Consider the following 26,551-nt stretch of genomic DNA (forward strand, 5'->3'; position numbering starts at 1 on the left):
TGTGGCGGAATATAAACACTGCACATCACCCTGAACCCACCATCCCCACCGTGAAACATGGTGGTGGCAGCATCATGTTGTGGGGATGCTTTTCTTCAGCAGGGACAGGGAAGCTGGTCGGAGTTGATGAGAAGATGGGTGGAGCCAAATACAGGGCAATCTTAGAAGCAAACCTGCTGAAGTCTGCAAAAGACTTGAGACTGGGGCGGAGATTCAATTTGAAACAGGACAACAACCTTAAACATACAGCCAGAGCTACAATGGAATGGTTTAGATTAAAGCATATTCATGTGTTAGAATGGCCCAAAGTCCAGACCTAAATCCAATTGAGAATCTGTGGCAAGACTTCAAAATTGCTGTTCACAGACGCTCTCCATCCAATCTGACAAAGCTTGAGCTATTTTGCAAAGAAGAATGGGCAAAAATGTCACTGTCTAGATGTGCATAACTGGTAGAGACATCCCCAAAAAGACTTGTAGCTGTAATTGCAGAGAATGGTGGTTCTACAAAGTATTGATTCAGGGGGCTGAATACAAATGCCCCCTACACTTTTCACATATTTATTTGTAAATACAATTTGAAAACCCAGTTATTATTTTCCATTCACTTCACAATTATGTGCCACTTTGTGTTGGTCTATCCCATAAAATCCAATAAAGTACATTTATGTTTTGGTTGTTACATGACCAAATGTGAAAAATTTCAAGGGATAGGAATAATTTAGACAGATAGGGTAGGACCGACAGACATGTAGGATAAGCCAGAAAGACAGATAATATAGATGGACAGACAGATGGGATAGGATATATTGGATAGATAAGACTGACAGTAATGCCTCGTACACACGACCGGACTTTCCGGCAGAGAAGGTCAGACGGAATCATTCCGTTGGATATTGCGATCATGTGTGGGGGCTTCATCTGACTTTTTTCTTCAAAAATTCAGACGGACCTAGAAATAGAACATGTTTCAAATCTGTCCAACTGAATCAATTCATGTTGGGAAAATCATTCGTCTGTATGCTGGTCTGATGGACCAAATACTATGCTAGGGCAGCTATTGGCTACTGGCTATTGAACTTCCTTTTCTAGTTCCATCGTACATCATCACATTCAAAATAAACGCACTTTGTTCCATCCGTGTGGGGGCAAGTGCGTTCGGTCGGAAGTCCATCGTAACTCCATCAAAAGTCTTTTGGAACTCCGCCGCAAAGACCGTCGGTTGTGTGTACGTGGCATTGGGATAGATTGGACAGACAGACAGGATAGATAAGACAGAAATTCAGATAGATGGACAGACAGACAGATAGGATACATAGGGCAGACAGACATGTAGGATAGATCGGACAGACAGATAAATGAGCAGACAGATAGGACAGACAGGCAGGATAGATTGGACAGATAAATGGATAGATGGACAGGCAGGCAGATAGGATAGATCAGACAGATAGATGGACAGACAAATAGCCTGGATAGGATACATCAGACACATAGATAAGATAGATGGACAGACAGATAGACCGGATGGGATAGATGAGCTAGATAGATAGATAGATAGATAGATAGATAGATAGATAGATAGATAGATAGATAGATAGATAGATAGATAGTTAGATAGATAGATAGATAGATAGATAGATAGATAGATAGATAGATAGATAGATAGTTAGATAGATGGACAGACAGATAGAAAGGATGGGATCGATTAGCTAGCTAGATAGATAGGTAGATAGATAGATAGATAGATAGATAGACAGACAGATAGAAAGGATGGGATAGATCAGACAGATGGACAGAGTGGCCTGTTTTTCCCCATGTGTTGCTCAGTTGTCGGAGTCAGTAAAGTCCATACTTATTGGGGTGACACAGGGTTGAGGTTGAACATCTTCTTCTCCTTCTACAATCACATGTCCTCCAGGGTTGTGCCGCCTCTGGCAGATGCCCTCACAGCTGCTCGGGTAACGGCGCAAGAGCGAGCTCAGGCTTGAAGGTGTTAAACACAGCTTGAGTCAGAGAGCGATGGGAGTGGTGCCAGGGCACAGCGTTGCCAGGGAGCTGGTTCCCCTGGCAGTCTGACACACCGGCCGGTGGCATGCAGAGGGGGGGGGAGAGAGAATAGCGAGACGCACAACGAAGAAAACACAGAAAGATTCCCAGCAATTATGATTAAGGTCGGTAAACCAAAACAACATCTTTACGCCGCATTCTTTCACCGGAATTCAGGGCACTCTCATTATCGCCCTTTGGACAAACCTTCAGCGTTGGTTATGGCAGGAAGTCGGGCCTGGTGGGAGGGGTCTCTGAGATCGCCGCAATTATAATCCAACAAGCCATCGGAAATCCCCAACAAGTCATTTACTGCACGCTGCCTAAGGTATTTCTTTTAATCCTATTTTAAGATCTTTTTTCAAAATGTTGATCTTTAAATTACGACAGAATAGACATTGTCCAATACATTATAAACAACGTATAGAATTTTCATTAAAAAAAAAAAAATTACGATATCAAAAAATATTAGTCTTTTTTGTTAGATGTTACATTGTTAAGTAGAAACTTACGACAAATAGAGGAACAGCGCTGGGGCCTTAGGATTATCAACTTCCCTATAGGTGGAGTAGCTGTATTTGGACTAGGTATCTGGATTCTGGGCTGGTGGCTTCTCTATACCAAAGGATATCCGGATATCCACTATCTCCTTGTTACTGAGAAAGCCTAGAAATCAAGCGCCATGACAGAAGTTGATCATCTAGACACAAATTTATCCCCCCCCCCCCCCCAAAAAAAAAAATTTTATTACAGAGACAATGCGTTTCAGAGCCAGAACACTCCTCCTAAAACATCATGGAGAAAAATGCATAACAATAGGCTGAAATATAAATGAATATGACAAAAAATAGACCGATCAGCTATAACTTTATGGCCACTGGCAGGTAAAGTGATTATCTTATTACAATGGCATCGGTGGGTGGGATATATATGACAGCAAGTGAACAAGTTGTCCCTGAAGTTGATGTGTTGAATACAGAAAAAATGGGCAAGCATAAGGATTTGAGCGACTTGGACAAGGGTCAAATTGTAGTGGCTAGACAGCTGGGTCAGAGCAACTCCAAAACTGAAGCTGCTGTGGGATGTTCCTGGTCTGCAGTGGTCCGGACCCACTAAAAGTGGTGCAAGGAAGGAAAACTGGTGAACTGGGGGATAGGGTGATGGGCAGCCAAGGCTCATTGCTCAACGTGGGTAGTAATGGCTGGCCTATGTAGTCTGATCCAACAGAAGAGCTACTGTTGGTCAAATTGTAGTAGCTAGACAGCTAGGTCAGAACAACTCCAAAACTGAAGCTCTTGGATTTTCCTGGTCTGCAGTGGACAGAACCTACTAAAAGTGGTCCAAGGAAGGTAGGGTGATGGGTTGCCAAGGCTCATAGATTAACGTGGGAAGTGATGGCTGGCCTATGTAGTCCAATCCAACAGAAGAGCTACTGTTGGTCAAATTGTAGTAGCTAGACAGCTGGGTCAGAGCAACTCCAAAACTGAAGCTCTTGTAGGATTTTCCTGGTCTGCAGTGGACAGAACCTACTAAAAGTGGTCCAAGGAAGGTAGGGTGATGGGTTGCCAAGGCTCATAGATTAACGTGGGGAGTGATGGCTGGCCTATGTAGTCCAATCCAACAGAAGAGCTACTGTAGGTCAAATTGTAGTAGCTAGACAGCTGAGTCAGAGCAACTCTAAAACTCAAGCTGCTGTGGGATGTTCCCAGCCCGCAGTGGTCAGGACCTACTAAAAGTTGTCCAAGGAAAGAAGGGAGGGTGATGGATGGCCAAGGCTCATTGATTAACATGGTAGTGATGGCTGGCCTATGTAGTCCGATCCAACAGAAGAGCTACTGTAGGTCAAATTGTAGTAGCTAGACAGCTAGGTCAGAGCAACTCTAAAACTCAAGCTGCTGTAGGATGTTCCCAGCCCACAGTGGTCAGGACCTACTAAAAGTTGTCCAAGGAAGGGAGGGTGATGGATGGTCAAGGCTCATTGATGAACATGGGGAGCAAAGGCTGGCCTATGTAGTCTGACCCAATAGAAGAGCTACTGTAGGTCAAATTGTTGAGAAAGTGAATGCTGGTTCTGATAGAAAGGTGTAAGAACACACACAGCATCACAGTTTGTTGCATATGGGGCTGAGTTTGCAGATCAGTCAGGGTCTGTATATCTATTGTTCACCCATAGATCAAAAAGACAGATAGATAAGATAGATAGATAACTAGATAGACAGAATGGATGGACATATCAGATAAAAAGATACAACAGACATACAGATAGACAGAACAGATCAGTCAGAATTTACTATAAAGTATAAAAAAAAAGATTATTTACAGATCCAACGTGTTTCGGTGGCTTCAGCAGGGCTGTAAGGATGCAAAAAAAAAAAAAAAAAAGAAAAATATATACAAATTAGATAAAATATATATAAAAAGATAAAAAATATATATTTATAGTTCACCCTATTCCTATATATTATTCTCCATTATATTTTTTATGTTGTATCCTTAGAGCCCTGATGAAGGGGGGGGGGGGGGGTGTTCTGGCCTCTAAAATGCGTTGGCCCTGTAATAAAATCTTTCTTCCTATTTAGAGATAATTTGTGTCTGGACAATCATCTTCCAGTGAGGCGCTTTAAAGTGATTGTAAATGATCGCCTTGTAAAACAACCTAATCAGTTTAAAATTGAAATGAAAGGCAAAACATTTGTGTATAGATATTTAAAAAAAAATACATTATAAATACTCTTTTCTCTTTTTTTTATACGGAACTACATTCCTTTGCTGCTGGGGGAGGAGAAGCAGAAGCACACCGATCTTCCCAGTGAATGGCTGTGCAGGGAGGAGGGGGCATGTCAGCACAAGTCTGATCATTGGAGCAGAACAGGCTGACTTCCCATTAAAGCTAGAGAACTGACCATGCTGTGCTCTCCAGCCTAGTGTGGTCAGTTTTTAACAGGAAAGCAGAGAGGCTGGCAGGGACACCAGGGATTTCACACAACGTAAGGAAAAAAAGAGAACAGGAGACTTTCTCATACAAGTACATGGTACAGCAGGCACATATCAGGAATATGAAATGCTGGGGTAATAACGCTTTAATCATTGACATTTTAGCGTAAAACAGCGGAGTGGTCAAGTTTGTATTCAGTATTCATTATATATTTTTTCTTTGTTACACTTAATAAAGGCTTTTAAAGCATCATCTCTGACTTATGACTAAAGTATTTCATATTCAGATTATCAAATGCTCCCTCTAGTGGTCATCGTCATGTTGAGAAAGGCGATTAGTGACCCTGCAAGCCAGTGCTTTGTAATATCAAGGCTTCCTTAACCACTTGTCCTCCAGAAGATTTATCCCCCTTCCTGACCAGGCCATTGTTTGCAATTTGGTACTGCATTACTTTAACTGACAATTTTGCGGTCTTGCCACACTGTAGCCAAATAACATTTATTTCATTTTTTTCCCCAAAAAAATAAATTCTTTTGGGGATATTTGATCACCACTGTGCTATAAACAAATAAAAGTTTGAAAAAAAAAACTATATTTTTTACTTTCTGCTATAAAACATAGCCAGTAAAAAAAAAAATCAAATTTGTTCATTGAGGCCAATATGCATTCTGCTTTTTGGTGAAAATAATACCGATATGTGTATATTGATTGGCTCTCGCAAACCTTATAGCGTATACAAACTATATATATATATATATATATATATATATATATATATATATAGTATCTCACAAAAGTGAGTACACCCCTCCCATTTTTGAAAATATTCTATCTTTTCATGTGACAACACTGAAGAAATGACACTTTGCTACAATGTAAAGTAGTGAGTGTACAGCTTGTATAACAGTGTAAATTTGCTGTCCCCTCAAAATAACTCAACACACAGCCATTAATGTCTAAACCGCTGGCAACAAAAGTCAGTACACCCCTAAGTGAAAATGTCCAAATTGGGCCCAAAGTATCAATATTTTGTGTGTCCACCATTATTTTCCAGCACTGCCTTAACCCTCTTGGGTATTGAGGTCACCAGAGCTTCACAGGTTGTCACTGGAGTCCTCTTCCACTCCTCCATGATGACATCACAGAGCTGGTGGATGTTAGAGACCTTGCACTCCTCCACCTTCCATTTGAGGATGCCCCACAGATGCTTAATAGGGTTTAGGTCTGGAGACATGCTTGGCCAGTCCATCACCTTTACCCTCAGCTTCTATAGCAAGGAAGTGGTCATTTTGGAGGTGTGTTTGGGGTCGTTATGTTGGAATACTGCCCTGTGGCCCAGTCTCTGAGGGGAGGGGATCATGCTCTGCTTCATCATGTCACAGTACATGTTGGCATTCATGGTTCCCTCAATGATCTGTAGCTCCCCAGTGCCGGCAGCACTCATGCAGCCCCAGACCATGACACTCCCACCACCATGCTTGACTGTAGGCAAGACACACTTGTCTTTGTACTCCTCAACTGGTTGCCACCACACACGCTTGTCCCCATCTGAACCAAATATGTTTATCTTGGTCTCATCAGACCACAGGGCATGGTTCCAGTAATCCATGTCCTTGTCTATGTCCTTAGTGTCCTTAGTCTGCTTGTCTTCAGCAAACTGTTTGCAGGCTTTCTTGTGCATCATCTTTAGAAGAGGCTTCCTTCTGGGACAACAGCCATGCATGATGCAGTGTGCGGCATATGGTCTGATCACTGACAGGCTGGCCCCCCACCACTGCAAACTCTGCAACAATGCTGGCAGCACTCATACGTCTATTTCCCAAAGACAACCTCTGGATATGACGCTGAGCACGTGGACTCAACTTCTTTGGTGGACCCCGGCGAGGCCTGTTCTGAGTGGAACCTGTCCTGTTATGCCGCTGTATGGTCTTGGCCACTGTACTGCAGCTCGGTTTCAGAGTCTTGGCAATCTTCTTATAGCCTAGGCCATCTTTATGTAGAGCAACAATTCTTTTTTTCAGATCCTCAGAGAATTCTTTGCCATGAGGTGCCATGTTGACCTTCCAATGGCCAGTATGAGAGAGTGAGAGTGATAACACCAAATTTAACACACCTACTCCCTATTCAAACCTGAGACCCTGTAACACTAACGAGCCACATGACACTCGGGAGAGAAAATGGCTAATTAGGCCCACATTTTCACTTAGGGGTGTACTCACTTTTGTTGCCAGCGGTTTAGACATTAATGGCTGTGTGTTGAGTTATTTTGAGTGGACAGCAAATTTACACTGTTATACAAGCTGTACACTCACTACTTTACATTGTAGCAAAGTGTAATTTCTTCAGTGTTGTCACATGAAAAGATATAATAAAACATCTACAGAAATGTGAGGGGTGTATGGACTCACTGGCCTTTAATTAATGCATTTACTTTGCTTCCAATCCTGATGACTGAATGGGGGAACAGGGGAGGAAAAGGAGGGTAATGCATCTGTAGCGGTTTGCATTAAGGGGTGAACTTTGCAAATTTTTATACTTTCCTATCTCCAGCCTCCTCCCCTCTCCCTCTTACAAATTGTTCCCCATTCACACTTGGCGATTTGGAATCGTGAGCGTAATTGCCCTGATTCCAAATCGCTGCAAAACCTCTGACACGTGTTTCAGTGCCATTCATTCTAAATGGCACCCCAAACACGGTGCGTTTTGGCTGCAACAGCAATTGCCGCAAAACACGCCTTTAAAAATCATGTGAAGCACATAGGCAGCCCATTGAAGTGAATGTGGTTACTCTATGTGCGCCACACAGAATCACATGGAAATCGCCCGCACAAATCGTGTTCCCGCTACGCAAAGTGTGAATGGAGCCTCAGTTAAAAAAAAAAATGTAAAAAAGTAAAAACTTTATTAATTCCTTAATCCTGGTTTAGGCCAAGATGATGTCATGGCCAACCCACATGTGCAGACACACCACGGGTTTCTGCTGGTACCCCCTGCCAGACCATAGGGGTCAATTATAGTGTTTTCAATGTTACATCTGCAGATAACAATATGCAACTATGCAAAATAATCTGAGACAATCTGGTGCAGCAATGTGCCTACCCCTACCTAATGCTATTACCACTATACAATACAATTACCTAAAATAAAAAAAAAACAGACGCAGAGATTATACAGTGAGGGGGAAAAAAGTATTTGATCCCCGGCTGATTTTGTACATTTTCCCACTGACAAAGAAATTATCAATCTATAATTTTAAGGATAAAATATCCAGGAAAAACGTATTTCAAAAAAAGTTTTATAAATTGATTCGCATTTTAATGAGTGAAAGAAGTATTTGATCCCCTGTCAATCGGCACGATTTCTGGCCCCCAGGTGTCTTCTATACAGGTAACGAGCTGAGATTAGGAGCACTCTCTTAAAGGGAGTGCTCCTAATCTCAGCTTGTTACCTGTATAAAAGACACCTGTCCACAGAAGCAATCAGATTCCAATCTCTCCACCATGGCCAAGACCAAAGAGATGTCCAAGAATGTCAGGGACAAGATTGTAGACCTACACAAGGCTGGAATGGGCTACAAGACCATCGCCAAGCAGTTTGATGAGAGGGTGACAATAGTTGTTGTGATTATTCGCAAATGGAAGAAACACAAAATAACTAACTGTCAATCCCCCTTGGTCTGGGGCTCCATGCCAGATCTCACCTCGTGGAGTTTCAATGATCACGAGAATGGTGAAGAATCAGCCCAGAACTACACGGGAGAACCTTGTCAATGATCTCAAGGCAGCTGGGACCATAGTCACCAAGAAAACAATTGGTAACGCACTACGCCGTGAACGACTGAAATCCTGCAATGCCTGCAAGGTCCGGCTGCTCAAGAAAGCACATGTACAGGCCCATCTGAAGTTAGCTATTGGACATCTGAATGATTCAGAGGAGAACTGGGTGAGAACTGTTGTGGTCAGATGAGACCAAAATCGAGCTCTTTGGCATCAACTCAACTCGCTGTGTTTGGAGGAGGAGGAATGCTGCCTATGACTAGGGTTGCCACCTCATCTCTTTAAACCCAAACAAATATGGAGTACACAGGTTCTGAGGCTAATTTTATGCAGATAAGGCGCCAAGTGAGTCTCATTACCACCTTAATCAGCCACAGAACCTGTGTAATTCATATGTGTTCGGTTTTAAAGGGATGAGGTGGCAACCCTACCTATGACCCCAAGAACACCATCCCCACCATCAAACATGGAGGTGGAAACATTATGCTTTGGGGGAGTTTCTCTGCTAAGGGGACAGGACAACTTCACCACATCAAAGGGACATCAAAAATTATTTTCATTAAAGCTGAACTCCTGGCAAACAGACTTATACAGTTTACGCGGTATTTCTGCCCATCCAGTTCTGAGATTTACACTGCACAGCCAGCTTGATGACCTGAACAACACAGCCTGGTCACCTTCCGGCTCCCCGCCTATAACTGGACAGTGAAAAAGCCGTAACAGACTGATAAGGTCATATTTCTCCTCTCCCGTGTTCCTTTTCAAAAAATATAAATGTGATGGTCCTTAGAATAGCCCAGTCTGAGCCCTGCTGTACAGGGTATCACAAGAGGGTGGGATCAAGTCATATTCTGATAGTTCTATTAGTCCCATTAAAATTACATTTAATGATTGTTTTCTTACATATTATATAATTTATTGAAAAAAAAAATACAAAATAAAAGCAAAGAACATTTTGGTGCAATAAACGCATCTCAGAAAGAATACAACATTAACTGCAGCAGTATAGATTTGTAAACATGTCACCTGAAATATGATGTGCATTGTAACATTTAAACCCATGAGGAAACTAATTAAAACTTTTCTCCAATACTAAAACTAAATTAAAAAGCAATGTCAGGTAATAAAACATTTGAAAACAACAATAATAACAAATAAAAACAATATCTATCTATCTATCTATCTATATATATATATATCTATATATATATAAATATATATATATATATATATATATATATATATATAGAGAGAGAGAGAGAGAGAGAGAGAGAGAGAGAGATAGAGATAGAGATAGATAGAGATAGATAGAGATAGATAGAGATAGATAGATATAGATATATATATATATATATATATATAATTTATTTATTTTTTTATTTTTTTACCTTCAAATATTGCTGTGTGACCCAAAATTTAAGGAAACATTTGTTAATAAACCATGATAATCTATGCTATGAAAGAAACAATTGTTCAAAAGGGTCATACCACTCTTGGGATTGACCATTGGCAGACTCCCAAGACAACAGCACTAAATGTGGGACCACACAGTCCCAACCAAGAAGTTTTTTTTCTGGGTGGAAATTTTGTATCTCGGTTAAAGGAAGAGACAAATGCGATATAGAAAAAAAAATGAAAAAAAACTCTTTGGCGCATCCGGGAAATCGCAGAAGGCCTCAATAATCCTTTGTTTGTTTGGTTGAAGGCCATAAGAGTATTTTTCTCTGCTTTCATTTATGTAATGTTGATGACGGCGGGGCCTGTAAAAGGTCAGCGCAATATCACATTTGGTTTTTAACATCTGTGCAGCTCCAGAGGAAAGTTCTGCCATTCCTATCAGATCATCGTTTACTTGTGGAGGAGTGTCGGAATTAGAAAACAGACAATCCTTTATTCCTGGAGGTAAAGGCGTGGTTTAAAGCTGAACGGCAGGAATATATAAAGGGCCCAAAATAATGCAGCTCTATATTCAATAATGTTTCGTGGGGGAAAAAAAAATAGAGAAAAAAAATAAATAAATAATAAGTCTGCCTAAGATACAAATTCGATTTTGAGCATCCCCTGCAACAAAAATTACATTTTTGGTGAGCTATTCCCAATGGGAAATCACCTCTAAAGGGATGCAGACCCTGGCATTTTCCTCATTAGAGCCATGCAAGTGCAGCAGCTGCTTGATAATTAGAAAAACACTCCAATACAGATTCCATGCATCGACACACAGACAAACCAACAGCTATTTCTCCAGAATGACAAAAAGGTAGGACTCAAAGTTTGTTGTACTCCATGCAATGTATATAGATGACCCAGAGGGGAATGTTTTTTGGACATTATAAGGACTCCACTGCCTCTCCTTTTATTTTATTCAAGTGGATACTCCGGGATCTTCCCTGGGCCTTAATCTTACACCCTTGGTTATTCCCCATTGGAACCCTGAGGGCCACCCTTATAATGTCATAATGTCAATAATGTCTTCTGTATGGACATTATATGGGCTGTCCCACCTGTCCTCCCATTTTTTTAGGTGGATACCTCAGGTTCCCTGGACCTTTATCTTACTCCCTTGGTTATTCCCCATTGGAATCCTGAGGACCACCCTTATAATGCCCATACAGACCATGTCTGTATGGACATTATGATGGCTCTTCTGTCTCTCCTCTTATTTTTCTGGTAGATACTCCAGGTTGTTCCATGGGCCGTTTATCTTACTCCCTTGGTTATACCCCACTGGAACCTTGAGGATCATCCTTATAATTTCCATACAGACCATGTCTGCATAGACATTATAATGGCTTTCCCGCCTCTCCTCTTATTTTTTTCATGGATACTCCAGGTTGTTCCCTGGGCCTTTATCTTACTCCCTTGGTTATACCCCACTGGAACCCTGAGGACCACCCTTATAGTGTTTATAATGTCATCTGTATAGACATTATTAGGGTTCTCCCACCTCTCCTCCTAATTTTTCAGTGGATACCCCAGGTTCCAAGAGTTTTATCTTACTCCCTTGGTTATACCCCACTGGAATCCTAAGGACCACCCTTATAATGTTCTTACAGACCATAATGGCATTCTCGCTTCTACTCTTATTTTTATGGTGGATACCCCAGGTTGCTCTCTGAGCCTTTATCTCACTCCCTTGGCTACACCCAACTGGAACCCTGAGGACCACCATTACATGATCACAGCTACTGTATCTATTTCAATAGTTACAGTTGACCCGACTCTTGCTTGAGAGTCCAGACTTTGGCACCTGATTTTATAACTTAATGTTCCAACATACTTCCATACTACATCTGCCTCCCTTCTCCTCGCCACCTTCTCCACTCCTCCCTTGCCTGACATAGTTTATTTCAATTTTGTCAACTGAGTCATATACTGTTGTACAGCATCTATAGTGCGCGAAGCAGCCTTCAACAATTTTTAAGCACATTCTGGTATAAGCCATAATTAAGTCCCCCAATTTCACAATTTGACGCTTGACTGCCCCTTGTATGTCATCAGAGTTATTACCGGGAAATAGAGAATAGGCCTTCGTTGCAGAGAAAGAGCTACATGAACCACTGTGTATCGCTAAGGTTTGATAAACATTACAGTTGCTGAAAGATTGCCGGCAGCTGTAGGAGAAGATACAGCAGGTCATGGTTAGATAGTCATTCTTGTCACAACACTGACAGCCATGCATGAACGGCGCAACAGCGGGGGCGCACCAAGCGGTTAGAATTCGCTGTGGCAACTGCAGCAGACGCAATAACTCATAAAGGGCTAACGGCTTATGACAACGTGCCAAGCAATCTCAACAGGACCATTACGATCACGTAGCGTTAACCCCTGCAACAACAGCGAATGATCTGTCGCTAGCTGTGCCCAAGGAACGGCCAAGGCTGGCATCTGCAGACAAAAGAAAATGTGAAAATTCAGCGCAGAGTAAAATTTTTTGATAAAACGGCTTTAACGATGTACAGAAAAAGAAATTATTTTCTGTGGCACCTTGCATGGCGGGGATCATGGTGGGTGCCAGCCTGGTATCCTGGCATCAGACGCAGTGCTGCGTGTTGTGAATTAATGAGGGGGGGAGGGAGGGGAAGCCTAGGAAAAGCAAGCAACGGGGATGGGCGAGAGACAAAAAGGCGAAAAAAAAATTGTAAAAAAAAAAAAACGATTAAAAGGTACGCAAAGCAGATGGATTCACCAAAAAATGGGCAATAACCGTAAAAAAAAGGCAACACATTAAAATGGATTTTGGCCGAAGGAGATCAAATGAGCGGGTAATTTTTAAGAAATAGATAGAAGAACGGGAGAGACGTGCCAGACACAAAGGTGCGATATTTTGTAGAACTAGAGGTGCGAGGAGCTAGAGACAGACAGACCCAGGAGGAGGGAGGGAGTGTTGGAGCAAGAGAAGGAGGGAGACACATAGGAGGAGACAATCTGGCATGTGCCCAATGCATTGTTAAGTGGATGACTATGATTCAGCTCCCATAGCAACAAGGATTGAACCAACGTTAAGGGCTTTCAGTCATTGCTCCATGCCACCATCCTTCCCTTCAATAGGAAATAAATCTGCTATCGCTCTTTAGCTGTGGGAGCCGGATCTAATTGTCTTCATGCTGCTCCATCAACCGTACTTCCATGAAGAAAAGTCCTTGCAAACTTTGGTTAATTCCTCTTCTTAGAACAGGGCAAGATGAAACATCTTCAGAGGCAGAAGCATCATGGATTCAGTTTAAAGATATTGCTCAGGAATAAGAAAGATTGGGTAGTTATTTACTAATACCATTATAATTTGCACAATTTCACACATTGGACCATAATCCTGATCATACTATACATGGTAACTAAGTTGAGCATTAATAACAATAATATTGCATTCCGAAAGCCAGTGGCACTGTTTATGGATATCTTTCAGATTTGTCAATCTGTAATGTAAGAACACACCTGTAATGGAATTTACATGGAAGCACACCTGCCTGCTTAAGATAGGCTATATATAGGAACAGATTTGTGTCTACCTAGAAAAAGACATATACTGGAACACATCTGTCTCTATCTGTAACAAGGTGTATACAGAAGCACATCTACCTATAACAAGACACATGGAGACGCACCTGTGTCTACGTATAACAAGACATATGGAGAGGCACCTGTGTCTACGTATAACAAGACATATGGAGACGCACCTGTGTCTATGTATAACAAGACATATGGAGAGGCACCTGTGTCTACGTATAACAAGACATATGGAGACGCACCTGTGTCTATGTATAACAAGACATATGGAGACGCACCTGTGTCTATGTATAACAAGACATATGGAGACGCACCTGTGTCTATGTATAACAAGACATATGGAGACGCACCTGTGTCTATGTATAACAAGACATATGGAGAGGCACCTGTGTCTACGTATAACAAGACATATGGAGACGCACCTGTGTCTATGTATAACAAGACATATGGAGACGCACCTGTGTCTATGTATAACAAGAAATATGGAGACGCACCTGTGTCTACCTATAACAAGACATATGGAGACGCACCTGTGTCTACCTATAACAAGACATATGGAGACGCACCTGTGTCTATGTATAACAAGACATATGGAGACGCACCTGTGTCTATGTATAACAAAAAATATGGAGAGGCACCTGTGTCTACCTATAACAAGACATATGGAGACACACCTAATATCTAACAAGACATATGGGGATACACCTGTGTCTAACTGTAATAAGACATATGGGAACATACCTGTGTCTACGTATAACAAGACATATGGGAACATACCTGCGTCTAGGTATAACAAGACATATGGAGACACACCTGTGTCTATGTATAACAAGACATATGGAGAGGCACCTGTGTCTACCTATAAGAAGACATATGGGAACACACCTGCATCTACCTAAAACAAGAAATATGCTGAAACATACCTATGTCTACCTATACCAAGACATATGCTGGAATACACCTATATCTACCTGTAAAAGACATATAAAAGGAGCACAATTGTGACTACCGGGAACAGGACATATATGGGAATACACACGCGTATACCTATAATGGAACACATTGTATGAAGAGGCACATCTGTGTCTACGTGCAATGTACAAACACACCTGTGTCTACCTGCAATAACACGTATGTGAGTACACACCTGTATCTACCTTCAATGAGAACTGTATGGGAAAATACCTGGACTATATGGAAACACACCTGCCTATCTGCAGTACCGTTTATTTGGGTACACACCTGTATCAAGAAATTGTAAGAAGAAATATATATGAACACACCTGTGTCTACTTGTACTGAGAACTATATGAGAAAATACCTGTGTCTACCTGTAATGAACTCAATGGGAACAAATACATATACAGTATATGAACGTACCTGTGTCCACCTGTAAAAATACATAAATAGGGACACACCGGTTACTATCTGTAATCAGAATACACCTGTGTTCACCTCTAACAAGACATATATAGGAACACACATGTTACCTGTAACGAGACATATATAGGGACACACCTGGGTCTACCTGTAATGAAAGCACACCTATGTCCACATGTAACAAGATATATGTATAGGAACACACCTGTGTCTACCTATAAAGAAAGCACACCTATGTCCACCTGTAACAAGACATATATAGGGACACACCTGGGTCTACCTGTAATGAAAGCACACCTATGTCCACATGTAACAAAATATATGTATAGGAACACACCTGTGTCTACCTATAAAGAAAGCACACCTATGTCCACCTGTAACAAGACATATATAGGGACACACCTGTGTCTACCTGTTATGAAAGCACACCCATGCCCACCGGTAACAAGACATATATATATATATATATATATATATATATATATATATATATATATATATATGGACACACCTGTGTCTATCTGTAATCAGAATACACCTGTGTTTACCTGTAACAAGACATATATAGGGACACACCTGTGTTTAACCATAACAAGACATATATAGGAACACACCTGTGCCTATCTGTAATGTGAACTTTATAGGAAAATACCTGGGTCTATCTGTAATGTGAACTTTATAGGAAAATACCTGGGTCTATCTGTAATGTGAACTTTATAGGAAAATACCTGGGTCTATCTGTAATGTGAACTATATGGAAACACACATGTCTATCTGCAGTGCCACTTGATGTACCTTGTCTACATGTAATGGGAACATACAGTAAAGAAACATACCTGTGTTTACCTAAAATAGGTTATATATGATGTGGGTGTACACCTATGTGTTCTTGTAGCAAGACATGTAGAAGAATAAACCTCTGTCTACCTGTAATAAGTATACTGTATGGGAGCACAACTGGATTTACCTGTAACTATACAAATAAAGGACAACACCTGTGTCTACCTTCAACAAGACATACTGTATATGGGAACACAACTTTGGTCTACCTGTAACAAGATATATACAGAGACATATTTACCTGTAATGAGACCTATATGGAGACAAATTTGGGGACAGACCTTCATCCACCTGTAGTGAGATATGGAAACACACCTAGGCCCACCTGTAACAAGACATAGATAGTAACATACCTGTACTTACCTGTAATATAACAAATATAGAAGCTCATCTGTGCCTACCTGTAACGTAGTCAAATATATTTAGAAACACACCTGTGCCTATCTGTGATGAGATATATGAGGTATATAGGAATATACCCAGTGAGTTAACAGGTCTATAATATACCGGTATGTAGCCAGATATCACACGGTATTGGAGCATCAGCAAACAGGTGTATATACAGTATTTTAATCATTTTATTAAATGCAGGCACCTGAGGAATGTGCAGAGATTCTTCACCTTGATAAAATACCTTTATAAAATGATCAAAAGATCTGATCCATCAAACTGCAATAGGGTGTGCTAAATAGCACTTAAGGCATGCTAAAATTACTCAGAAACCATCTTAGCACTATTAAGTGTGTATTAAGTGGGATGGCAGCTTGATGAATCAGTACCTTAGGCAACTGTACGTCTGCATAAAGGAACCCACCTGTATTGAGTCATACATGGGAACGCGAGCCTACCTGTGTATAAATCAAATGTGTATACTAACACACCTGTGTCTATCATCATTGACAGTATGTAAAAATACACTTGTGTCTACCTGCTAAAATATAAAGATGTTAACGTATATGTGTTTAGCAGTAATGGGATATTCTCTAGTAGCAGTATACCGTAGGTGCAGTGTGTGCAGCAAGCTTTTATAAAGCAATTGCAAAGCTTTTAGCAAGCTTTAAGCACCTTGTTTTTAAAGCCTTCCGCTCCAGTTTGGGGATGTTCGGATCTTAATGAGTATGTTGGCTGTTACTTTAAACAAGATATGGGTGGTCTTTAGCAGGCTTTGAAACAAGTTTTGATAAGTGTTTGCTAAAAGCTGCTGGTGGCTTGTTTAAAGGGACAGTCAGTATTACAAAATAAAGTTTATGTCCAGGCAAACTTCAAGTTTTTACTGCTATCTGGGGCTGTGTAAGCCCTTGTACACACGGTCGGAGAATCCGTCGGAATGTGTCCTATCGGACTGTTGTCGGATAACCCGACTGTGTGTGGTATGCATCGGATTGTTTCCGTCGGAATATCCGTCGGACCAAATTTTACAACATGTTGGAAATATTTTCCGACCAACTGGTCCGATAGGACATACTCCGATCATATGTAGCCTACTCCGACGGACAAAGTGCCACGCATGCTCAGATCAAATTCCTACATCAAAGCTATTGGCTACTAGCCTGAACGTAGTCCCATCGTAACGAAATTATGTCATCACGTTCTGAAAGATCGGATTTTTCGACAACTTTGTCCGACCGTGTGTATGGAACAGTTTCGGACAAGATCCGACAGACAGAATCCGACGGACAAAATCCGATGTATTTGGTTGTCGAAATGTCCGACCGTGTGTACAAGGGCTTAGAGAGATCTCTCCAACAGTGGTCCTGATAGCAGTATAAATCAACATAGGGGTTCTAATCCCCTTTCCTCCCACCATCCAAAAAAAAAAAAGTTTGTGCTGCCCCCACGTCAGTTAGTGTCAGATTTTCCGCCGTACTCCATTATGCGTCGCTGATCACCGCCATTAGTGGTATAAAAAACTAAAATAAAAATTCCAGGATATATGCCATAGTTTGTAGACCAGGGGTCTCAAACTGGTGGCCTTCTAGCTGTTGTGAAACTACAAGTCCCATCATGCCTCTGCCATGCTTGTAACAGTCAGCCTTGCAATGCATCATGGGACTGCATCATGGGACCGCCAGCTTAAGACCCCTGTTATAGACGCTATAACTTTCACGCAAACCAATTAATATACACTTACTGGGACTTTTTTTTTTACCAAAGGCATGTAGCAGAATACATTTTAGCAGAAATGTATAAAGAAATTCAATTAAAAAAAAAAAAAAAATTCTATTGGATATGTTTTATAGCAGAAAGTAAAAAAATGTGTTTTTTCTTTTTTAAGCTTTTTTTGTTTTTTTTCGATCAGATTTAAAAAAAAAAAACCTAGTGGTGATCAAATACCACCAAAAGAAAGCTCTATTTGTATGAAAAAAAAATTGTACAAATATTGTTTGGGTACAGCGTTGCATGACCACGCAATTACCAGTTAAATTGCCGAATAGCAAAAAAATGGCCTGGTCATGAAGGGGATAAAACCTTCTGGAGCTGAAGTGGCTATACAGTACGTTAGTCCACCTTTCTAACCATGTTTACCCATATTTACGGTGTAACATGCAACTCGGTCACAGCCTGCTGCCCACCAACCCAAAACCGACCCCGTCTCCTTTTACAGAATCCGAGGGTTCTTCTCCTCTCCAGCTCCTGTCCTTATTTGAAGTTGGCACAGCTGTAAGGCTTCGCCCGCACAGTCGCGCCATTCATTTACAAGAATGTGTGATGGGAATAAACTACAAATCCCATCTTCTACTGCAGAAGAGGGATTTGTAGTTCTTAATGGAGCACTTGTAGCCCATTGATACTTCATCCAGCTCCATAACTGATGGTCCCTCCCTTGGTACAGACTTTCAGCTGAAGAAATTTTCTGCAGGAGCCAGAGCAATACACCCAAAATCCACTCATCGTGGCTTGAATGCTTTGCATGCTTCAATCCCCCCCCAAAAAAGTGATTTTTTTTTTATTAATTAGTATAGGTGTATTTATTATTTTTCCAATCTTTTTTATTAATAGTATCAAAACATGAGGTATAAAAGAGTATGCCAAATGATAGACAAGGTACTGGTGAGTCATGAATAAAGAGCAAACCAGAAAAGTCAAAACAATGGTACAGCCCACAATCAAATTTTCTCCACAAATATCAGTCTCATATGGGGCGTAATGCGACTTAAACATCAAAAGCTTCTGGAAAGGGTCACCACACTTAACTAAAATGGTACAGGAAGGGCTGCAACCCAAAACTCAGAGTGCGGAATGTGGGGCAATACTCCAAAGATAAAAAAAAAAAAAAGAGAGAGAAGAAAGGGAACGATAGAAGAGGAGGAAAGGGAAACCTGGAGGGAAAAAGAGTAAATATGTTGGTCAAACTAAACAGTACAGAGCATGGCCATGGTCACTACGTATTTATTATTTTTAACAAACAGTTGACTTAGTCTTTAAAAACATCAAGAAAATTGCTAGGGCCTTGCTGAAAGATTTAGAAATTCTTTGGAAATGCTTGTTGTACATACTGGGCATATACATGCCAAAGCCCTTGCCTCCAAAGGTAGGAGGGCAGGAAGGGGAAACCATACAGAGATCCAAGTAATGTAGTTTGTGCCAAATTGTGAACACCGGGACTCCAGGAAGCACTCACACATGTTGAAGGTCATGATGGTTGTACATGACCAACCATAGTTTGAGAAAGGCTGCAATAGGTGATATTCATACTGGGAGAAATATTTAATATGGGATGGTTGGGTCGTTTGCAAACCAAAATCATTTTTATGGCCAGTTTTAGACAGTAATAACGTTTGGGGCAGCGACTTACGTATTTGAATACATTTATCTGATTGTACCATGCTATGTAATATGATCACATATAATACAATGCATAATATAATTGAAGGATAACAATATTTATCCGTTAGTGAGCTTTAGCTAGAGAATGTTCTTGGCCTCTGCTCCGACAAGCACATGCTGAGAGGTTTGGCAGTCTTCCTTGTTCGGGAATGCCTTCTAATTTAACATCTACTGTGCCAGGATGCTCTGAAGGTTGACGTTGGCGATTTAGAGTAAAAGGACTGCTCTGGTTGTACATTGATTATCATAGATATTTATACAAATATATTGCTTGTGTTTTTCAAAAGTATAGAACATGTCTATTTAATAATGGCAGGCACTGCAAGGGTTGGTGGGATTCACAGGCCTCCTTGTATTGATTTGGAGCTCAAAAACCAAATCTTAGTATCCTACGGGATAGGAAAGAAGAATAGAAAAGGGAAAATAGAAAGCCAGGAAAGGAGCAGGAGTGGTGGATATAGGGAGGGCAGTAAACTAAGATGGGTGGAGGAAAAAACAGTGAACACTGAAGGAAATTGCAGTGGAGGAAAAAATATAGAGAGACGTATCAAGGAGAAGAAGTGTCGAAAAGAAAGCCGAGACATGGGTGGAGACAAGGAAGAAACAGCGGCAATACAGTGTTAAAAGGGAGGAGTAAAAAGATGAATTAGGATAACTGGGCATGCAAACAGATGAGGGCAAGGCCGAATAAGTAGAACGAGTCAAGACTGACCAAGCCCGAGGTTGGTTGGGTTCGGGAAGTAGGTAAGAATTAGACAGAAGTACTGAAAACAAGTTGACAGGGCAAAGATGGGAAAATCTAGGAGATGATTGTTAAATAATGAAAGAAGCATTCTAGAGGACATGATAGTAGATAATTAGTTGTGTAGTTAAAATGAAAAAAAAAAATGTATTTATGGAAATTTTCAGAGCCTAATTTATGATCACTTTTGAAGATTAAAAAAAAACGTAAAGAGTATGAGAAAAACAAACTGGACATTGGTATGGAGGAAGGTGAGGGAATACTTCCATCTTTGTAGACCGACCGATGGCAAGCTAATGTGCCAGTCTGCGCCAATGTGTGTCCTGCATTTCCCTGCTCATTGCTTTCCTTTGTTCCTTTCAGTTGCGACGGAGACTGCCCAGGGGGATGGGGAGGAAGGAAAGAGAGGCCGCGAAAACGCAACACCGCCTTCAGTGTCGTGGCACAGGGCCCAGTGCCTCCACCCCCACCAGGCAGCATTTAACATGGCCGTTACTTCCAAAACAAGCATGGGGAGAGGACGCATAGGAACGCCGGGGTATTAGGAAGCAGTGGATAAGGTAAACTATGAATTCCATAAAGAAATTTTGTAAAGGGTATACAGCCGATGATGATACAGTTTCTTCTCTGCAACAATTAACATGCTTTATTCATTAAGAATTATGCAGCGGGAGGAAAGGGTTCCTTGCTTTATTTTATGTTTCATTGACTACAGCTTTGTTTTCAAACCAAAATTAGAAAATTTAGTTTATTAGAATGAAGATGAGTTGATCCAAGCAATTATGCAGGTCCAAAATATGTGCCATCTTTAATTACACATAGGCACTTGCTATAGTTAAAGCATACTTTATTTTTAGTCACTGAAGCATTTTATAACGTTGGGATTTTTTATTTGTGTGTACTTCTAATAAGAAGCTGGTTTGTATATAGTGTAGATCTTCTGCTGGTTGCCATAAACCCGTAGATCCGAACTTGTGCTGTGCCCTTCTCACAAGCTCGAGTGTGCGGGTCTGTGTCGGCTTAGCTACGGCGGCATGAAAAGTTCCATATCACCTAAGCATGTAATGGGGTTCCTACAGTGAAGATTGAAAAGTTGATTGCATGACTATTTTGTTGGTACTGCTTCAAATGATATTCAACTTGCTGTAGTCAAACACAGTGTGATCAGCACTTTTTGGATGTAAGATTTATGGATTCATTTTGTTTAAGTCATGTTACTACTGTTAGAAGGAACCTTACGTACGTACATACTTCCAAAACAACTGGGCCATCGTTTCTTGCCATTCTCAGACCGGTGAACTCCGGGATGAGGTAGTAGGTTGTATAGTTGAGGATAACATCACAGGAGATAACTGTACAGCCTCCTATCTTTCCCTGGGGTTTTGCCATGACATCGAAGCTGAAATATTCACAACGAACATGGAATGCTACCAGCAAGTAAGCCATACCACTAGACAGAGGGTTCATTTCAGGCACAGATAAAACACAAAGGTTAAATAATTAATAACTCTGAGTCATAGATGTAAGGTAATTGGGGGAAATGATAAAATGTGTAACAGATGTAAGGGTTGTAAAATCTGGAATGCTTTTTTTTAGATAAATTGTGCTTGGTATGCCATGCCTAAAATATAAACTGCATTTAAACTAAAGGGGAAGATAATTAAAGACTTTTTCTTTGCTTTGGGTTAACTCAGGTCTCAGACAGATTTCAAAACCTTATCACAATCCATGACCATGGTGGCATGAGATCTACTAAAGCTCACAATAGATGTGACAGCCATTGGTTTGCTGTGCCCTGAACATCTTGGTTCAGCTCTGTGGAGTGCATTCTCTATATAATCCCATGGAAACCTTAATTCTTTCTGTTTGACGTTTTGGAGAAAGTACTCGAGAGAAGAACCTTTCTTTCGTGGTAGCACCAAGGGTTGAGGAGGTCACCCTGCCAGGGTCACAGACTGCAATAAAGACCAATCCTTGTTTTACAGTCTGCCCCACTTCATAAATAAAAACAGTAATATGCCAAAGCTTTGGCATTGTAAACCAATCAAACCAATAGTGTTAAGGTGCCCACAGATATTACCCCACCTCTATACCTGATTCTTGCAGTTTTGTTATTTATTTGGTATACAGGCCACCCATATGAAGGATCCCTGGAGTGCTTCATTAAGAGAGAAAAACGTTTGACCAGGTTGGAATTTAGCCTCATAGTCCTCAGTTCCAAGTCAGCAGCAGTACTGGAGTTATGTGTTGTTCACATAAGTATGCATGTTTGTAGAATATAACCATATGACTTCATGTTTGTGTTTGGCTAGACATACACAATGTTGATAAATGTAAAGTTATGTACTTGGGAGCTAAGAATATGCATGCATCATACATACTAATGGGAGTACAACTGGGGGAATCCATAGTGGAGAAGGATCTGGGGGTTTTGGTAGATCATAAGCTTAATAATAGTATGCAACGCCAAGCTGCGGTTTCCAAAGAGAGCAAAGAGATATAATTTTACCCCTGTACAAATCATTAGTAAGAAGACCTCATCTGGAACATACAGTTCAGTTTTGGGCGCCAGTTCTCAAAAAGGATATCAGGGAACTGGAGAAAGTGCAGAGAAGGGCAACCAAACTGATAAAGGGCATGGAGGAGCTCAGCTATGAGGAAAGATTAGAGGAACTGAATTTATTCTCTCTTGAGAAGAGGAGATTAAGGGGGGATATGATCAACATGTACAAATACAGTGGTGTGAAAAAGTGTTTGCCCCCTTCCTCATTTCCTGTTCCTTTGCATGTTTGTCACACTTAAGTGTTTCGGAACATCAAACCAATTTAAACAATAGTCAAGGACAACACAAGTAAACACAAAATGCAATTTGTAAATGAAGGTGTTTATTATTAAAGGTGAAAAAAAATCCAAACCATCATGGCCCTGTGTGAAAAAGTGATTGCCCCCCTTGTTAAAACATACTATAACTGTGGTTGTCCACACCTGAGTTCAATTTCTCTAGCCACACCCAGGCCTGATTATTGCCACACCTGTTCACAATCAAGGCATCACTTAAATAGGAGCTGCTTGACACAGTAAGGTCCACCAGAAGATCCTTAAAAGCTACACATCATGCCGAGACCCAAAGAAATTCAGGAACAATTGAGAAAGAAAGTAATTGAGATCTATCAGTCTGGAAAGGGTTATAAAGCCATTTCCAAAGCTTTGGGAATCCAGCGAACCACAGTGAGAGCCATTATCCACAAATGGCGAAGACATGGAACAGTGGTGAACCTTCCCAGGAGTGGCCGGCCGCCCAAAATTACCCCAAGAGCGCAGCGACGACTCATCCAAGAGGTCACAAAAGACCCCACAACAACGTCCAAGGAACTGCAGGCCTCACTTGCCTCAGTTAAGGTCAGCGTTCATGCCTCCACCATCAGGAAAAGACTGGGCAAAAATGGCCTGCATGGCAGAGTTCCAAGGAGAAAACCACTGCTGAGCAAAAAGAACATCAAACCTCGTCTCAATTTCTCCACAACACATCTTGATGATCCCCAAGACTTTTGGGACAACATTCTGTGGACCGATGAGACAAAAGGGGAACTCTTTGGAAGGTGTGTGTCCAAGTATATCTGGCATAGAAGGAACACTGCATTTCATAAAAAGAACATTATACCAACAGTAAAATATGGTGGTGGTAGTGTGATGGTCTGGGGCTGTTTTGCTGCTTCAGGACCTGGAAGACTTGCCGTGATAAAAGGAACTATGAATTCTGCTGTCTACCAAGAGATCCTGAAGGAGAATGTCCGACCATCTGTTCGTGTACTCAAGCTGAAACGAACTTGGGTTCTGCAGCAGGACAATGATCCTAAACACACCAGCAAGTCCACCACCGAATGGCTGAAGAAAAACAAAATGAAGACTTTGGAGTGGCCTAGCCAAAGTCCTGACCTGAATCCTATTGAGATGTTGTGGTATGACCTTAAAAAGGCCGTTCATGCTCGAAAACCCTCTAATGTAACTGAATTAGGACAATTCTGCAAAGATGAGTGGGCCAAAATTCCTCCAGGACGCTGTAAAAGCCTCATTGCACGTTATCGCAAACGCTTGGTTGCAGTTGTTGCTGCTAAGGGTGGCCCAACCAGTTATTAGGTTTAGGGGGCAATCATTTTTTCACACAGGGCCATGATGGTTTGGATTTTTTTTCACCTTTAATAATAAACACCTTCATTTACAAATTGCATTTTGTGTTTACTTGTGTTGTCCTTGACTATTGTTTAAATTGGTTTGATGTTCCGAAACACGTAAGTGTGACAAACATGCAAAGGAACAGGAAATGAGGAAGGGGGCAAACACTTTTTCACACCACTGTACATAAGGGGTCCATATAGTGAATGTGGGGTTGAGTTATTCACTTTAAGGTCATCACAGAGGACAAGGAGGCACTCTTTACGTCTAGAGGAAAAGAGAATTAATCTCCAAATATGGAAAGGTTTCTTCACAGTAAGAGCTGTGAAAAGGTGGAATAGACTCCCTCCAGAGATGGTTCTGGTCAGCTAAGTAGATTACTTTAAAAAAAGGACTGGATTATTTCCTAAATGTACACAATATAACTGGGTACTGACATTTATAGGGAACGTTGATCCAGGGAATATCTGATTGGGAATCAGGAAGGATTTCTGATCGGTGTTCTCCTTATGGGGATGGCTTTAAACAATTTCTCCCACCCCTATGGGAGAACACAATAGCCCATGGGAGGAATTCCCCCATCAACATTGACAGTGACCCGAAATTTGCTCCATCTATGGCCAGCCTAAGTAACTAAAGCATTTAAAGCAGGATAGCCAGCATGACAGCCAGGCACCTACCATTTTAAGAAGGAGATCAGCTATGGCAGCATCCATATTTCACTCTTAATAGGTTTCTTCATCTCTCCAGTCCCCAAAGCCCCATCCCCTGACATTTAACCGTAAAATTCTAGAACCTCGGCTGGCCACTGAGACCCAGGCATTCGAGGGGCACCAATGGAACATAAGTACTTGCATTTAGTGCAGAAGTTCAATAGCCAGTGGGCTCCTTCTGCTTGATTCCGAGCATGCGTGAACTTTTGTGCGTCAGATTTGTGTACACGCGATCGGAAATTCCGACAGCAAAGTTTTCTTGGCGGAAAATTTGAGAACCTGCTAGCCAACATTTGTTGGCGGAAAGTCCCACAACAAATGTTCGATGGAGCATACACAGGGTCAGACTTTCAGCCAACAAGTGCACATCCAACTTTTTTGTCGGAAAATCCGATCATGTGTACGGGGCATAACAGTTTTAGAAAGTGATAATTATTTTGTGGGTAAATTTGTAGATAAACTTTTAACTTTCGTTATTATGTAATGATATAAACTAGGCCGCCACAGTGATTGAATGATAGGATGATCCAATATTCCAATTCAATTTGGAAAGTTGTTTAGAATTTAAAGGTATTTCTATCCATAAATATCCAGTTAGATTTGGGTGATGTAGCCAGCCAGTAAAATTGTACTTATGCCTGTAGCACCAAAGTGACAATCTACTGCCAATAACATTTTGTTTTTGTTGTTGTGAATAGAAAGGGGGAAGAGTAAGGGCCGGTTCACACAGCGAGGCGAGGCGAGGCGACACGGCTCGCCTCGCCTCGCTCCCGCAAGTCGCCCCCATTCAGTACTATGGAACCGTTCTGAGAGGAGCGACTCGAGTCGCTCCGACTCAGAAAAAAGGTTCCTGTACTACTTCGGGGCGACTTGCATTGACTTCTATACAGAAGTCCTCTGCAAGTCGCCGCTGAGCTCCCCGCAGGTCGCGGTGAGGTAAGTCGGAGACGCCTCGCCGCGCCTCGCTGTGTGAACCGGCCCTTAGGTCCCTTCACAGGGCCATTCTGATCAGGTCCGCCTGTCAGTTTTTCAAGTGGACCTGACCGGAAAGGTCCATTAATCCCTATGGACAGGTGAGTGTAAATGGACTTGTGTCTGTTTTACACCCACCTACC

The 26,551-nt window shown here is 41.3% G+C and overlaps 1 long non-coding RNA gene across 1 annotated transcript in view; it reads left to right on the forward strand.

Annotated features, from left to right (window-relative positions):
* LOC143933766 (uncharacterized) overlaps positions 1–26,551 on the forward strand; it is a 97,577-nt gene that overhangs the window by 30,262 nt on the left and 40,764 nt on the right. Inside the window, exon 2 of the long non-coding RNA XR_013263148.1 lies at positions 20,914–21,110. This is a non-coding gene — a long non-coding RNA (uncharacterized LOC143933766). The remainder of the gene's footprint in view (positions 1–20,913; positions 21,111–26,551) is intronic.

The sequence above is a fragment of the Lithobates pipiens genome, unplaced genomic scaffold (genome assembly GCF_037356315.1).
Source record: "Lithobates pipiens isolate NorthernLeopardFrog02 unplaced genomic scaffold, aLitPip1_a1.2 Scaffold_27, whole genome shotgun sequence".
NCBI classification, from domain to species: Eukaryota; Metazoa; Chordata; class Amphibia; order Anura; family Ranidae; genus Lithobates; species Lithobates pipiens.